General features: G+C 40.8%; 2 long non-coding RNA genes across 3 annotated transcripts in view; one reads left to right on the top strand and one right to left on the bottom strand.

Annotated features, from left to right (window-relative positions):
• The window catches only part of LOC113891381, a 31,149-nt gene extending 22,484 nt beyond the window's left edge, over positions 1 to 8,665 (bottom strand). The window contains exon 1 of the long non-coding RNA XR_003510735.1: positions 8,220 to 8,665. This is a non-coding gene — a long non-coding RNA (uncharacterized LOC113891381). The remainder of the gene's footprint in view (positions 1 to 8,219) is intronic.
• A 4,241-nt stretch (positions 8,666 to 12,906) lies between these two features.
• The window catches only part of LOC113891382, a 452,058-nt gene continuing 448,168 nt past the window's right edge, over positions 12,907 to 16,796 (top strand). For both annotated transcript variants that reach the window (XR_003510736.1, XR_003510737.1), the window contains exon 1: positions 12,907 to 13,756. This is a non-coding gene — a long non-coding RNA (uncharacterized LOC113891382). The remainder of the gene's footprint in view (positions 13,757 to 16,796) is intronic.

Raw genomic sequence — 16,796 nt, forward strand, 5'->3', positions numbered from 1 at the left:
TGGCAAAGCACTCCACTGACAAAGCTCAACGTTAGTTCAGCTGACAAAGAAGAAACTACACAGCTGAGAGGCAATACATTGATCATTGTTACAGTTTAAAAAGCACACAGACTATACTGGAAATGCTATTTGCCTGTTTCTGGACCCAGACTTTGAGGAACTGGCAGTTTCTACTTCCTGTCTTTGGAATCTGGTCATTGTACTGTGAGAAAGCCCAATCACAGAGAGAGGCTACATGTAGACATTCCGGTCAAAGGTCTAGCTGAGCTCCCAGCTAGTGACCATGTGAGTATTCCATCCTGAATGTCCAGTCCAATTGAGCCTTCAGATGACTCCGACCACTGTCTGACCACAACTATGTGAGAGAACCTAGGGAGAATCAGCCAGCTGAGCCAGACAGCCCATGGAACTATGAGAAAGAATGATAAATTGCTTCAAGTCACTTCATTTTTGACGTGTTTGTTATGCAGCAATAGAGAAGTAGAATACAAGTTACTCTATTTACTTTTAGTAGGAGGCTACTCTAAAGCTGTTATTCCATTTTTACTCTTTAAGACATAATCCCAAGCCTTACACTTGGACTATTTCCTGAGGCTCATTGCAAACATTTGGCCCACTTAAGCTTGCAAGGTCATACCTTCTAAAGCTCAAACTTAGAAAGGTGACTTCTCATTGAGGAAAAACTCATGCTTGTTTTATTGAATTGTCAGAGACTACCACAATGGTGGGACCGTCGGGTGTACCTGGTTCTGTTCTCAAACACAGATCCGAAAGCAGCACTATGCACACTCTGTGAGCCTGTCCACTTATGATTCATGTGGCCTGTTCTTCATTTAGTTCCTTCAAGTGGGAGCTCTTCTGGCAGGGAGTCCACCAGAGCACCAAATAGTGTCCATAAACGTCCTGGGTTACTGCCTTTCCTTTGATACGTGAAAACTCCCAAAGGACGATGATTATGTTGAAATCAATATTCTATTTTGGCCTCCCTTCCTGTATTTTATCTGTGGAACATGGTGTCAGTTCATGAGTCATGACACCCTGGGAGCTGGGATTCTTTCAAAGTTTTGGTACAAACTTCCAAGGGCAAATACCGGTCTCCATGTCTCCATTCTAGCTCAGGATTCTCAGCCTTGGCTGCACATAACAGTCACCTGGGAAGTGTTTGAAAAAGTAAAACTACTCATGGCTGGTCTTACCCTGGGTTAATCAAATCAAAATATTCAGGGGAGGGACACCAGCATGCTATTTTCAAAATTCTTCTGTAGTGATTCATAGACGCAGGGAAGGGTAAGGACGTCAGCCTGATTATTCAGTTGGCTGCTTATTTGTGGTAGAGAGAAGCGTACTGCATTTCCCAGTAGTTTATCTGTATGTCCAATTCTTACCATTTTCTTTAAGGCTCAGCTCAAATACTATTTTCTACCTGAGGCTACAAAGTCCCACAATGGACATCATTTCTTTTTCTTTTGAATTGGTGTTATTTTATTTTGAACTGTGTTTTCTATCTATTGTATGCTTTATTATCACTTTTGCTTCTCCTTATACTCATGGTATGTCTCTGATATATATAAATATATGTATACACAGTGGGAACTCAATAAACATTTATTAAATTAAGACATACATGGATTTTGAGAAAGTCATCCTGCTTCCTAGGAACACCAGGTTTGCTTTTGTATTGATGGAGATGGAGGTGCCTAGTATGGCCTCAGTTACACTCCTCAATTAGAATTGCCTCATAGCCACCCTGCCCCCACCCCACCCGAGCTCCCAGCCATGGCAGACCCACGCTGCCTTTGGTGTTGGATCTCTGTCTCTGGTTGCTCCCTCTCCCCATCTTTCCTCTTGTGACTCTTCAGTTAAGTTTTTTGTTTCTTATTTAAGTAACCCTTCTTTACAAAGGTCTAAATACTTTCTTTGTAGGCAGGGATGGTCATCAGAGGGAATATGAATATTTCAGTGTGCTGTGGAACGAAAACCTTTTGAAAGTACCAAGACTGATAGGGCTGCCTGCTTATCTTCCTGCTGGCAAAGGACTAGCTATTTACTGAGCTAAACTGTTAAATATTCCAAGGGCAAGCTCTGAAGTCACCAGGCCCCACAGTACTCTTTGCAGAGTGTCTGTGGTATCTATACTGATGAAGCCACTAGATGTAAATCTTAGCCAGTAAAAGAGACAGTGGATAATTGTTTTGGGTTTTAGGGCCTCTGCTGAAATGTAACTGATTTTCAAGTTTCCAGTAATCTTAGAACAGACTTCAGAGAGATGGATCAGTGTGGTCCCTTTTCACCTTTTTTGTATGTAGCATTTTTTTCCCATCTTGCTATTTACTCATTCACTTTTTACTTTTGCTCTGAAACACAAAAGTCATCTTATTTTTTCCTTTAGAATTCATAATTTTAAGAGGTTACTAGAAAAGTCCTCCAATTCACCTGTAATTGAAGAGTTCTCCTTTGAAGTTCAAATCTTTCTTAGCTCTAATTTGAAAGGGAGTTATGCTTCTGTGATGGACTCTGACATTTCTTATTGGGGATATAAAAGGTCAGATTTTAATGCCTTCTTGTGATATATGCATCTGGCTCAAGATCAGGCAGTTCTGAATGATGGAATTTAATTGTAATTTAGTAAGGGGTAAGAGATAAGAAATTATGACTTTGCTGTAATGCCCAAGCTATACACCAGTTCTTTAGTATCCTGCATTGTGGTTTGTGGGTTATAAGCTGCAACTACAGAAAGCCTCTCAGGGATGCAGTGATGATACTCTGAGTAACAGCAAAAACTCATCTCAGCTCGAATTCCAGTGGTTAACTGACATCTGGCCTTAGAAAAACAAAGACAATTGCGGAGGTATAAGTCCTCATCTTCTGAACATTCTGGAAATCCAGATGGATATTTATCTAGTATCTCTCATTTTGTCCAGTTGCCTCAAACTTCTTACACTGTCACTTCCTTTTTCCCCAGTAAAAGTTCCTGAGTATACAAAGGTACCTACCCATTTCCTTCCTTTGTCATGTAAAAAAAGGGCTGCGTAAAATCAAGTTAACTGAATGAGGATTCTCCCTTCCCAAACTAAGAAAATATTTTCTCTCTCATCTGTTTTAAATGAACCAAAGAATTGATCCAACTAATAGATAGGAGTTAGTCCTACATTTATTAAGAACAGAGATAATGTGATGTGGTAGAAAAGGTACTGGGACTGGACTGAAGCCTACAGTCCTTATTAGAACTTAGACTTTGTGAACTTCAGCTTTCTCATCTGTAAATTACCTGTTCAGTTCAGTCTCTGAGTCATGTCTGACTCTTTGTGACCCTATGGATTGCAGCACAACAGGCTTCCTGATCCATCACCAACTTTCAGAGCTTACTCAAATTCATGTCCATAGTGTTGGTGATGCCATCCAACCATTTCATCCTCTGTCGTCCCCTTCTCCTCTCACCTTCAATCTTTTCCAGCATCAGGGTCTTTTCAAATGAGTCAGTTTTTTGCATCAGGTGGCCAAAGTATTGGAGTTTCAGCTTCAGCATCAGTCCTTCCAATGAATATTCAGGACTGATCTCCTTTAGGATGGACTGGTCAGATCTCCTCGCAGTCCAAGGGACTCTCAAGAGTCTTCTCCAACACCACAGTTCAAAAGCATCAATTCTTCGGTGCTCAGCTTTCTTTATAGTCCGACTCTCACATCCGTACATGACTATTGCAAACACCATAGCTTTGACTAGATGGACCTTTGTCAGGCAAAATAATGTCTCTGCTTTTTAATACACTCTCTAGATTCATCATGAAGAAGGAAATGGCAACCCACTCCAGTATACTTGCCTGGAGAATCCCAGGGACAGAGGAGCCTGGTGGGCTGCCATCTGTGGGGTCACACGGAATCAGACACAACTGACGCAACTTAGCAACAGCAGCAGCTAGATTCATCATAGCTTTTCTTCCAAGTAGCAAGCGTCTTTTAATTTCATGGCTGCAGTCACCATCTGCAGTGATTTTGGAGCTCCCCCTCCCCCAAAATAAAGTCTGTCACTGTTTCCACTGTTTCCCCATCTATTTGCCATGAAGTGATGGGACCAGATGCCATGACCTTAGTTTTCTGAATGTTGAGTTTTAAGCCAAGTCTTTCACTCTACTCTTTTCACTTTCAAGAGGCTCTTCAGTTCTTCTTTCCTTTCTGCCATTAAGGTGGTGTCATCTGCATATCTGAGGTTATTGATATTTCTCTCGGCAATCTTGATTCCAGCTTGTGCTTCATCCAGCCCAGCATTTCTCATGATGTACTCTGCATAGAAGTTAAATAAGCAGGGTGACAATATGCAGCCTTGATGTACTGCTTTCCCGATTTGGAACCAGTCTTGCTCCATGTCCAGTTCTAACTGTTGCTTCTTGACCTGCATACAGATTTCACAGGAGGCATGTTAGGTGGTCTGGTATTCCCATCTCTTGAAGAATTTTCCACAGTTTGTGGTCATCCACACAGTCAAAGGCTTTGGTGTACTCAATGAAGCAGAAGTAGATGTTTTTATGGAACTCTTGCTTTTTCAATGATCCAATGGATGTTGGCAATTTATTCTGGTTCCTCTGCCTTTTCTAAAACCAGCTTGAACATCTGGAAGTTCATGGTTCACATACTATTAAGCCTGGCTTGGAGAATTTTGAGCATTACTTTGCTAGTGTGTGAGATGAGTGCAATTGTGCTGTAGTTTGAGCATTCTTTGGCATTGCCTTTCTTTGGGATTGGAATGAAAATGGACCTTTTCCAGTCCTGTGGCCACTGCTGAGTTTTCCAAATTTGCTGGCATATTGAGTGCATCACTTTCACAGCATCATCTTTTAGGATTTGAAATAGCTCAACTGGAATTCCATCTCCTCCACTAGCTTTGTTTGTAGTGATGCTTCCTAAGGCCCACTTGACATCACATTCCAGGATGTCTGGCTCTAGGTGAGTGATCACACCATTGTGGTTATCTGGGTCATGATGATCTTTTTTGTATACTTCTCCTGTGTATTCTTGCCACCTTTTCTTAATATCTTCTGCTTCTATTAGGTCCATACCATTTCTGTCCTTTATCGAGCCCATCTTTGCATGAAATGTTCCCTTGTTATCTCTAATTTTCTTGAAGAGATCTCTAGTCTTTCCCATTCTATTGTTTTCCTCTCTTTCTTTGCATTGATCACTGGGAACGGCTTTCTTATTTCTCCTTGCTATTCTTTTGAACTCTGCATTCAAATGGGCATATCTTTCCTTTTCTTTTTGCCTTCTGGAAATTACCTGTTAGTTTCAGTTTTTTCTTTACTAGTAAATTGCTTGGAGGTTTAAATAAAAGAATAGTCTCTCTGTAATGGTTCTATTATCCTGTGTTTTGGGCCATGCTAATCCACTGCTCATGTTACCTGATATGCCCTCTTGTAGTGAATTCTTTTCTTGTGTTGTTTTAATCTGTGCTTGTAGGCTTAGCCCCAGCTGGGATTATTATCATAATGTATGAGTCAGATGTGCCTGGCTTGTGGGAGTATATTTACAGAGAGGTTTTATATTTGCCCTGGATGGGTGTCCCCAGGGTTTCACTTGTCTGGGGTGACTTTTCACGGTTATTTGTTAGTTTGAGATTCTGGCCCCATGTGGATAGTATTCATTTGGACTCCATATCTATATGTGGCACAAATTAGGACCTATAGGCCCCACAGACTTGATGCTGCTTTGCTTCTTACCCGGCCCCCTTGGGAAGCTCTATCATTCCCTTTCCACAAAGCAGGGAGAGCTTATGTAGAAGTTTTAGCATCACACTTCATATGGACTGATTATCATCTCCATTACCATCTCTGGTGATCATTGGAATTTTATGATTCTGATCCCTCTTTGTTAGGGCTTGTAACCAAGTCTGCTATCCTCCCGGGTTCTGCTGCACTCTCTAGAGTAGTATGAGTTCCTTTGTAGTGTTTTGGAAGCCAGAAAACTCCCCTGTCTTTTGTGTTTGACTTAAAAAACATTATAGTTTATCCAGCATCTCTGTTTTGTGAAGGGAAAGAGGATTTGAGTTCAGTTTGCAACATTGCTGAAACTAAAAATCAAATGTGTATTTTTCCATGAGCATTTTCCCTTGGTTAACTGTTTTATTTCATAAAGGCGCCCCTGTTCACTAGTAGGAGCATTGCTGCCCAGATGCTGATGTGCAGAGGAATCCCCTGGGGATCTTGTTGAAATGCAGATTCTGATCCCTGTAGGCCTATGGTCCAGATGAGACTCTGCATTTCTACCAAGCTCCCAGGTGATGCTAAGGCTCCTGACCACACTCTGGGGAGTGAGGATTTGAGAGAGACCAGTAATGACTTCTTCCCAATTGCTAATTTATCAGTTGCTGAAATTCATTTGTTCTGGCTGCTGGATAAAATTGCTACTCATTGGTCTGGTCTTGTAGATGAAATTTTGCATTGAAAGCAGTTTGAAAATTGTAAAGAGCCATAAAATATGTCTCCTTTTGGGAAAAAGAATCCATAAATTCAAAATGGAATTAAATTTAATTGACCTTTAACGTCCTTGAAAATACCCAGAAGCCCCAATTTCTTCTACCTCCTGATTTTCTTTTTATTAAACCTATTTTTCCTGAAGCTGAAATTCTGGGCAAATTAATAAAAGAATTAACTTCCTATAATTCAATTTAAATTTTCTTTTTTTAATTACTTATATTGTTAATATTGACTTCTTTTTTGTTATAATTATATTATTTTGTATGCTTTAGCCTGAGAACTTATTCATTATGGTTAATATTGATACTACAGGGTGGAGTATTTGAGTTCCAAATAATTGGTATATCAGGTGAATCTTTAGAATATGAGATTATTTGTATCATCAAAGGTTCCCAAGAAGTTACAAATTCTGTCGCTCATATGTAGGATGGGAAGCATTTCCCAAACTTTCTCCTTGTACCCCCAAACTTAATAAAAGCAAATCAAAGGTTGATTGGCATCCTGGCACTGCTAACTTTTGCTATTTACATCTTAATTTTATGGCCTTAATTTGATGGACTAAAACTGGTGTGGCCTTTAGAATTAATCAGGGGTGTCGAGTAAGGTGTGACACAAGTTGGTTTCCCCATGTGGACTTGTAGAACGCTGTGTGTGACCTTATAGCTGCAGGGTGTGGTGAGAGGGTGACCCTGTGGGAGGTGACTGGAAAGAGAGGCAGGGCCCCGGGCCAGTGCCTGACTCTCTGATGACTCTGTCGTCGTATTACCTGAAACACGTGGACAACACACATCCTTTCTGAGGTCTCTGTTACCTTCTCAAGGACATGAGGGGTTGAGTTGGGCCATCTTCTATTTCTTCATCTAAAACCCTACTCCACACTTCCCATCACTTATGCCCATGTTCCATCTGCAAACTCATAAGCCACATGATAGGAGAAAACAGCCACGTGTCATATCTGTGAAGAATCTAATCAAAAAGGCCTCTGAATAGAAAGAGTGAGTAAAGAAATTTGTGGGAAAAAACTGACCCATGTCCTGGTTCACACAGGGAGAGTAAGTGTGAAGTTCATGGGACCTAAACTGACTTATTTTTTTTTTTGGAGGGAGGGTGTCAGTGGTTAAATGGTGGCCTGCCAGTAAGGCATATATATCCACCTGTGGAATTGACCTTGTATGGAGACCAAATTACACTTGCAGATACAGTTAAATTAAGGATCTGGAAATGAAATCATGTTGGTTTAGGCCCTTGATCCATTGGCAACTCTTTATAAGAGAAATAGGGCAGAAGACATTTAGAAGAGAGAGTCAGAGATTGGAGCTATAAGCCAAGAACGTGCAGACCTGGCAGTAGCGATCAGAAACCAGAAGAGCGGCATAGAACAGATCTTTCCTCAAAGTCTTAGGAAGGAACCAACCCCACTGACATTTTGACTTCACACTTCTGGCCTCCAAAACAGAGAATAAGTTTCTGTTGCTTTAAGCCAGCTAGCCTGTGGTAATTGTTTATAGCAACTATGTAAACACTAATAGAGAGGGTTTAGCAGCATCAGTATATACTGAATGTTCTAAGTAAGTTTTACATTCATTATTTATATAACTTTATTCCTCGTGATCATTTTGTAAAGTTGGTACTATCATTATTGACATTCTAGAAGTTAGGCAACTCAGGCACAGAGAGGTCATGTCACCGGCCCAAATTCACACAGTTAATAAGTAATGCAATTGGAATTCAAACCCAGAGCCCATCTTGCTTTACCTCTAAGGTCTGTTTCCTGTTTGTAACGCGGTGGTTATAGAACCGTGGTGTTCTCTTCGCTGACTGGTGGGACCAGCACTTGGTATTCCATCACAGCTGATGCTGTAAGGCGGTGGTGTCGGGGCCTCTTGAAAATCCAACAGAGTAGAACATGGAACTTCCTGTCTTAAAGTGAGTAATTTTGCCTAAAAGGCAATTTAAGTCTGAGCGCTGCATTCTCCTAAGCTGCAGAGGCGTAGGAGATACAGAAAGCATTCCTGCCTTGGAGAGCACAAGGCAACACTAGGGGTAGAACTTGGCCCGTTCAGTTTGGCACTTTCCCAGGAAGTTAGTGCTGGGAGAAGAAAGTGGAAAATGTGAAAATATAATTCAGTTCTTGAAAGGACAGGGGATTTGTTTTTAAAAAATACTGGGAAGACAAAACTTTAAATAAGAGGAAGCTCAGTTCAGTTCAGTTCAGTCGCTCAGTCGTGTCCGACTCTTTGCGACCCCATGAATCGCAGCACGCCAGGCCTCCCTGTCCATCACCAACTCCCGGAGTTCATCCAGACTCACGTCCATCGAGTCAGTGATGCCATCCAGCCATCTCATCCTCTGTCATCCCCTTCTCCTCCTGCCCCCAATCCCTCCCAGCATCAGAGTCTTTTCCAGTGAGTCAACTCTTCGCATGAGGTGGCCAAAGTACTGGAGTTTCAGCTTTAGCATCATTCCTTCCAAAGAAATCCCAGGACTGATCTCCTTTAGGATGGACTGGTTGGATCTCCTTGCAGTCCAAGGGACTCTCAAGAGTCTTCTCCAACACCACAGTTCAAAAGCATCGATTCTTCGGCACTCAGCTTTCTTCACAGTCCAACTCTCACATCCATACATGACCACAGGAAAAACCATAGCCTTCACAAGATGAACCTTTGTTGGCAAAGTAACGTCTCTGCTTTTGAATATGCTGTCTAGGTTGGTCATAACTTTCCTTCCAAGGAGTAAGCGTCTTTTAATTTCGTGGCTGCAGTCACCATCTGCAGTGATTTTGATTAAAAGCATTTCCAAAAACACTGTATATTCTTACCAGGCTCTTCAGTTCTGGAGCAAGCAGCCAGAGAGAGGCCCAGGGTGCCTGCAGCCCCTTTAAGATGCCTGCTCTTCCTTGCACAGGGGCCTGTGGGAGGGAGCAGGTTTCCAGGGCCCTCTTCAGTCTGGGAAAGTTTCCAGAGAACCGGGCTTTCTTGAATGCTGGCAGTGCCTTCTGCTTTCATGGAAACATCTAGGTGGGGAGGTGGTGTCAGAATATATGCAGGTTACTTTATGTCACTGCCTTATTGGAAGGGAGAAGGAGAGATCAACTTTCCAACCTTTACCCTGACACTCATTTATTAAAAAAAAAATTTATTTATTTCTGGTTGTGCTAGGTTTTCATTGCTGGGCACGGGCTTTTTCTGGTTGTGGCCAGCGAGGGCTTCTCTCTAGTTGTGCAGTCATTGTAGTGGCTTCTGTTGTTGCAGAGCACGGGCTCTAGGCACGCGGGCTTCAGTAGTTGTGGCACACGGGCTCAGTTGCCCTGTGGCATGAGGGATCATCCCCAACCAGGGATCAAACCTGTGTCCCCTGCATTGGCAGGTGTATTCTTAACCACTGGACCACCAGCGAAGCCCACCCTGGCGGTCATTTAGTTTAGAACCTTTTGTTTAATTTTGTGAAAGATGATGCTTGGGTATTTTGGCTTTGTGTTTGAGGGTACAGGATTCACTGCTAGGGTCACTGCTGGGGTTCCCCTTTACTTGATCAGGACTCAGCTATGCGTTGTAGGCTTTTTACTTGAATATCCTTGGAAGGAATGGAACCTCTATGATAATAAGATGATGCCGAATATTTGTAAATCACTTTAGAGTTTGACAATTGCATTTGTCTCCATTTTTAAATTTAATTTTACAACATCTCTATGATGTAACTATTATCTCAGTGTAACAGTTCTGAAAATCAAAGCCTTGGGAAGAGAAAGTAATCTGACCAATTTGCTTACACTGGAAATATTATTAAATGCAATTACATGTGTAAGGAACTAAGAATGTAGCCTGGTATACAATAAGTACCAGTTAAATGAAGCCACCTATTGTCACTCTCTTCCTGCTTGTTATATTTATTGTTAATTACTCTCAGATAGAATTGGCACTTCAGTCCAGGTTGCTGCCCCACACTGCCAACATTTTCTGAAACAGGAGCATGCCATTTCCTACTTGACCGTATTTCCTTAGTTTTTTTTTTTTCTTCCACTTTTTAAAGTTCAGAAACCCACCCAACAAGTAGAGCCAATGGGTTACAAGAACAATCTGGTATCTGATTACAGCATGTCGTCCCCTGGGTCACCATGTTGATTGGGGCTGTCTGGCTGGGCAGTACTTACACAGAAGTCAAAAAGAATGGTTCTTTCAGATGGAGAACTGAGGTCAAGTAGAGTCAACAGTGAAAGTCTTCTGGAAAGGTGGTTAGACTCCCCAACAACATGGAACATTTGAGGAGCTTGCAGTGAAAAGATTTCCCTGAATGCACAGTGGGCACACAGGTAAGTCTCTATCCCGTCAGAGGAGGTAACGTTTACCTATTCCAGCCCTGGTTGTGGGCTGTGTTGGAGAGGATGAGACGTCTACAGTTCCTTAGATTGCGCTTGAACATGAGCACAGATTCTTTGACTTCTGAGAAGCTGGTATGGAAGATATATTCCCTTATATGTCTTATAGTGCTCCCATACAAACAGTTCTTGCTTTCTCAGCTTTTAACCAAGAGGACAAGAATTCCCATACTCCTGGGCTATTGAGCAGAAGGCTCAATCTATCCTACAGACATTTGTGAAGAGTCGGGTAGGGTGTGGAGGTTGTGGAAGGAACAGACAGTCTAATCGACACACTGAGGATGACAAGCCTGGTGATTGTGGGCGGGGTGTTCTCACTGTCCACAGAGTTGCTGCCATTTGCAGAGCCTTCAGTAAGTGTAAGAACAGAGAGAAGGAGGAAGGCAGAATTCAGCCTACCTGGGCAAAGAAACCAAAGCTAGTTTCTGAGCAGGTATTAAGTCAGGTCACCTATCCAAGTTAAATGGAAGGAATCTGCAGTTTGATTTAGCTGACTGACACAGCATACAGACTGAAGTCTCAAGGCTAATAATCTACCGGTAGTAAAAGACCAACTAAGCTGACTAAATTTCCAATCTTAATTAAATTAGCTAGTAGATATTTGAAGGGCTATGAGTAGAACATTGAACTGTAGAAATTGGCTCCATGTTGTAGAGATCTGGTTTCATGGACAAAAGCCCTCCAGTGGGCAGGAGGCAGCCTCTAGTGGTGGAAACAGCTGCACTTGAGGTCAAGGGGCAGCTTAGCAAAGTCCACTGGTTCTCTGAGTCTGTGACCCCCAAATAGATAAAATAAGAGCATGATCATAAAGTTTCTCTAATTTTTTATTCCACATCTCAGTTTCATTCATCAGGCACCTTATTAAATTTTTCTATAACACATGAACCTTTAGCTATGTCAATACATAGAGTAAGGGTCGCCATGGCCCTAGCTTGGTGATGACTCAGTCTCCTGATCTGGGAAAGCTATATGCATTTCTACAGTATTCTACAATGTAATACAATTGCCTCTTTATAACCACAAAATTGACCTTCCCTGATGGGTCAGTTGTAAAGAATCCATCTGCCAATGCAGGAGATATGGATTTGGTCCCTTGTCTGGGAAGATCCCCTGGAGAAGGAATATGACCCACTCCAATATTCTTGCCTGGAAAACCCCATGAACAGAGGAGCCTGGTGGGCTATAGTCCATGGGGTCACAAAGAATTGGATATGACTTAGCCACTGAACAACAACAAACCCCTGAATGAACCATGTGGTTCTATGGGCTGATTTGCTTATTTTATTTGTTGGAAAAATATTTAATTGACTTCATACCACGTGCAACATGTTATAGTAATTCTAGTCAAGCAGTTTGAGATGAGCTATGGATCATCCTTGTAGGGAATGTTAGCTTCAGGAAGACTAAAGTTTGTTCCAGTAGCCAGGGGCTGCCCTCATCCTCACCAGCCACCCAGCAAGTGTGCTGGGGCCACCAAAGACACCTCGCAAGTATACAGATGATGCAGCTGAAAATGGAACAAGGAGGAGGGGAAGAATGAGGCTGAGCCTCAGGAGACCAAGGTGTCTTGTGCATAGGTTTATAATCTTAAAGAGGTCATTTACGCTGTTCACCATTCAGATTCCTTCGCTGTAAATAAAAAATTTTGTTGCAGTGGTCTAGGAGGTTCTTTCAGTTCTAAACATTTTGCAATTTTAAGTTCAAAACCATGACTAGAAAAGACCTCACAACACATGTTTTGGGGGTGGTGGGTCACCAGTGTTGCCCTTATGAGTATTTGTGCTTGGAGCTTCTTAGAGAGAGAAGACCCAAGGTTTAGAGTCATAACTGATTCTCCTAAGCTGATGTGGGTGAGAATAGGAAGCAACTCCTAACTGTGTAATCTTGTGCCTTCAACTGTGAGGTATGATCACCAGAAACTGAAACATTATAAAGAAATGAGGGATTTTCATCTCTACTAGGTTATTGGTAGATAATATATACATGTTTTATTTTATTTATTTATTTTTTTACACATGTTTTAATAATTGCTATTTACCTAGAAACAGCCAAGGTTTCACTTAGACTTACAGTAGAGAATAGGGTTAATTTCTTGTTTTCTACACAACCAAGTGGGAAGAAAAAATGGCCATTGTTTATACCAATACACATGTGGAAAATTATATTTTCTTTGAAGAGGCAGGATATTTTAAGGTATCATGGAGAAAGTGGTGGAAGGGGTGGGTTTTTTTTCAGAGAAAACAGAAGGATCCGGTTCTTTATGTTTCCGATGCTTTTCACAGATGTGACTTATTGGTTTTGACATCAGATGTTCATATGTTGGTTTGATTTATGGAGCAGCTAATTCTAAGGGTGGGAAAATCAGAACAGAAATTTTGGAATATCAATCACAATCGTCATCTGCTTCCTTGTCTGGCCTGGCTATAATTTGTGGATTCGACATGTAAATTAGACATTTTCTTCTTTAACAAGGAAACTGGAAAGAGTAATGTGTATGCATTGGTAAACAACACTTATATCTGCTTCAGGGGGAAATGATAAAGTTTTGAGTCTATCTCTTAAAAGTGAGGACGATCTTTGTCCTCAGTTATTCAGACCCAGCTCCCAACAACTTTGTTTAGACTAGAGTTCTGTGTCTAGTTTGAAAGAATAATCAAATATAGTCGACAAAATTTCGACCTTGCCTTGATGTTTTGCATTCTTTGCCTTGTGTTTGGGAGGGAGGAGAGTTGCTGGGCAGATACGCAAGAGCAGTCATTGTGCGATGATGGGAAGGATGCAGGAAAGACTGAGTCCAGAGCTCCCCTCCTCCTACTGTGGCCGCCAAATCAAGAGTTGGCTTGGATGTGTCATGACCTTGGCAGCCAGGCTGCCCTGAAGAGATGCTTCTGGGTGGAAAGTATTGAGAACAGATCTTGTAAGTTCTGGGCCTCTGGGGAAAATTTTCACCAAAGTTTCTCCCTCTTTTATTTAGTTTTAGAGTCTGTCCAAAATTTACCAGAATGAGGGAGATCATTTAAGATTTGGGTTATGATGGTTGTCTTTTTCAGTGTCCTCAGTTGAACAAAAAGTCTATGTATAATGCCATTCAACGTGTGATATGGCTTGTTTTTTCAAATTGTCACTCTGTAGGTCCCTTTGAAAGTTTAGAAGACAGTCTGGTTAAGTGGAAAGAGGCCCCAAAGCTGGCTCAGAAGAGTTGATATTGAGTCCTTCCTTATTATGTGGCCTGGGTCTTAATGACCCCTCTTACTTCATTTGTGAGATGAGGATAAAGTAATGCTTGTTTACTATGAGAATGTGCCACACAAACAAAAGATGCTAGAAGCAGCACATCTTGCTTTTCATTCGTGTTGAAAATTTGTTTTTCATTCATTCTCATTTGGGCTGGAGAGTGGTGGAGGATGAGCTGAAAAATTCAGGGTGCAAGCCTTTCTGTAGGTGACTGTAAGAGGGTAGATTCTTTCCTGGTTTCGCCTATGATTTAAACTCATGTTTCTTCTTGCTGCCCTAGCCCAGGGCTTTTCCCCATGATGGTTGAGAGCATTTAATGGTCTGGGTATCAGCTTGCTGGAGGATTCGGTTTGTAGGTCTTATTCTCAGTGGTGATGGTGGGAGTGCAGTAGCACTCACAATTAGATCAGAATGGGCCAGTTCAAGATACCTAGCCACCAGGAGCATTCCCTCTCTCCATTTGTTAAATTTAAAGAGTCTATATCACCCTACCATCCCTTTCCAGGAAAATGTCCATTGGCTTCGTATTTTCTTAGTATCCACAAGTTAAATGCATTGAGCATCAGGCAGTGGTTAAGACCATAATCTTTGATCCAGATGACTACTTTCAAATTCTGTCTCCTTTACTTTCAGCTGAGTGGCTTTCTGTAATTCATAGACCTCTCTGTACTTGAATTTTCTCATATGTAAAATGAAGGCAATAACAGTACTTACCGAATAGGATGAAAATGAAATAATTTATATAAAGTGACTAGCATGTTGCTTGGTATCTGGAAAATCTCATTAATGTTATTATAATTATTCAATACAGACAAAATTAGTGTTTGCTAAGGTTTGAGCTGCAGTTTTTGATAGATTGTGTGAGTTGATCCACTAAATCAAGGATTGGCCCAATTCCTGGTTTTGTAAATAAAGTTTTATTGGTACACTTTTATTGGGCCATGCTCACTTATCAGTATTTATGTGCTGTCTCCATTGGCTTTTGTGCTGTGGTATCAGACTTGAGTAGTTGTAACACAGATCATGTGTCCTGCTAGCCTAAAATGTTGACTATTTGGCCCTTTCATAGAAAAAGTTTCTGTCTCTGTCCTAGCGTATTGATTCACGGGAGTTCTAATTCCGCTTCTGTGGCTGACTTGCCTGATCTTTGATAACAATATTTAATTGTATTGTTTTCCCCACATTTAAGAAGAATGATCAAAGAAATCTGTTTGGAGATTTGACACATTGTTACCATCATTGCTAATTGAGCAGACAGGACAAATATCTCTTATATAATAGTGCCTATGGAATTGAACATGTAAGATAACTTGCATGTAGGTCAAGGCAGCCTCCGCTACAAATTTCCTGTCTGTTATGACTTTAACCCCCAATTTCATCCTTACCTAATTGATGTACTTTGTAATTATTTTTAAAAGGAGAAAACATGAATTGAGCACAGCAGCCACATCAGATTAAGGCTTATTTTATACTGATATTCTCAAGATCTATAGTAAAACTCGTAAGCATTTTAGACATAGATATCTTCTATACTTGACATTTTAAAACCATAGCGGAACATAAAAATGTGAGAATGCAGATTATCCTAAAAGTGACATTTTTATGATAAAAGAAATCTATTAAAAAGTCATGAATGGCTACAGCCATTTGTCGTTGTTAACAATATAATGATGTGTTAAAATGCTAGAGGAAGGATTATGTCAGTGTTTGATGTTTTTATAAGTTGCTGCTGTATAAAAATGTCAAATAAGAATAATCTTATACTTGACATTTTTCACTTGGTTTTCACTCTTAAAATAGCTCTGTGAGTTCTGCTTACCCTTTTTGCTCACAGTTTTGATTTTCTCTTAATAATTTTCTAGGCTTATCCATGTCACCGTTTTATTTCCTCCTTATTAAACCTTTTCTTCCTTTTAAAGAATTTTCGTTACTCTTATGTATTCCTTTAAATCTGCTCCAATTCCCTCTTAATGTAAAAGAATGAATTCCTCAATTTGGGGGTGAAAATCCTGAAATAGTATCCCCATATATACTCCTGGGCTGTTCACACAGTCTCTTCATGAGATCAGAGATAAGAAGGTGCACCAATTCTTTCATGTTGGGAAATAAACTTATTCTTCGCCTCCTTTTTTAACATTGTCTTTTCAAATTCTATTTCTGGCCTTCCGCATTTCATTTTATCTAACCAGCTTATCTGTGCTTATATGCCCGGATTACTTCCCTTTATGCAGTTACATGTGTTTTGAACCCTGTGGAAGATGCTCAGCTCCATTCTGCTTGAGATGGGCTCAAGATTCGTATTTAGAAAGAGTCTCTGTAGGAAAAAGGAGAAATTGAGAAAAAGTCATCAGTCGGTACTATGAGCAATGTAATAAATGAGAATACCTAGTTTTGGAATGGGCTTGCATTTTTTTCTCAGTATGCATATGCATGTGTGTGTGTGTCTATCTATGTGTATATACATGACAGAGTGCATGCACATGTGTTTGGATAGTTTGGAATCTTTTATAGTCTTTGATTCCCTCACATCATACACACAGACCCTATCTGTGTGCTCACAAAGAAATAATAATATTTTTTAAAATGAGTTGTTACATTTAAGAGCTTGCTTCTTGGTTTTTCGAATGAGGCCTTTGGACCTCAGTTCCACCAATTTCCTTCCTTATACTCCCTGCAGATTTTTTCTTTATCTTTACTAGTCCCATTCTTTATAAGTAAATGCT

This window comes from Bos indicus x Bos taurus, chromosome 4 (assembly GCF_003369695.1).
Source record: "Bos indicus x Bos taurus breed Angus x Brahman F1 hybrid chromosome 4, Bos_hybrid_MaternalHap_v2.0, whole genome shotgun sequence".
Classification (NCBI taxonomy): Eukaryota; Metazoa; Chordata; class Mammalia; order Artiodactyla; family Bovidae; genus Bos; species Bos indicus x Bos taurus.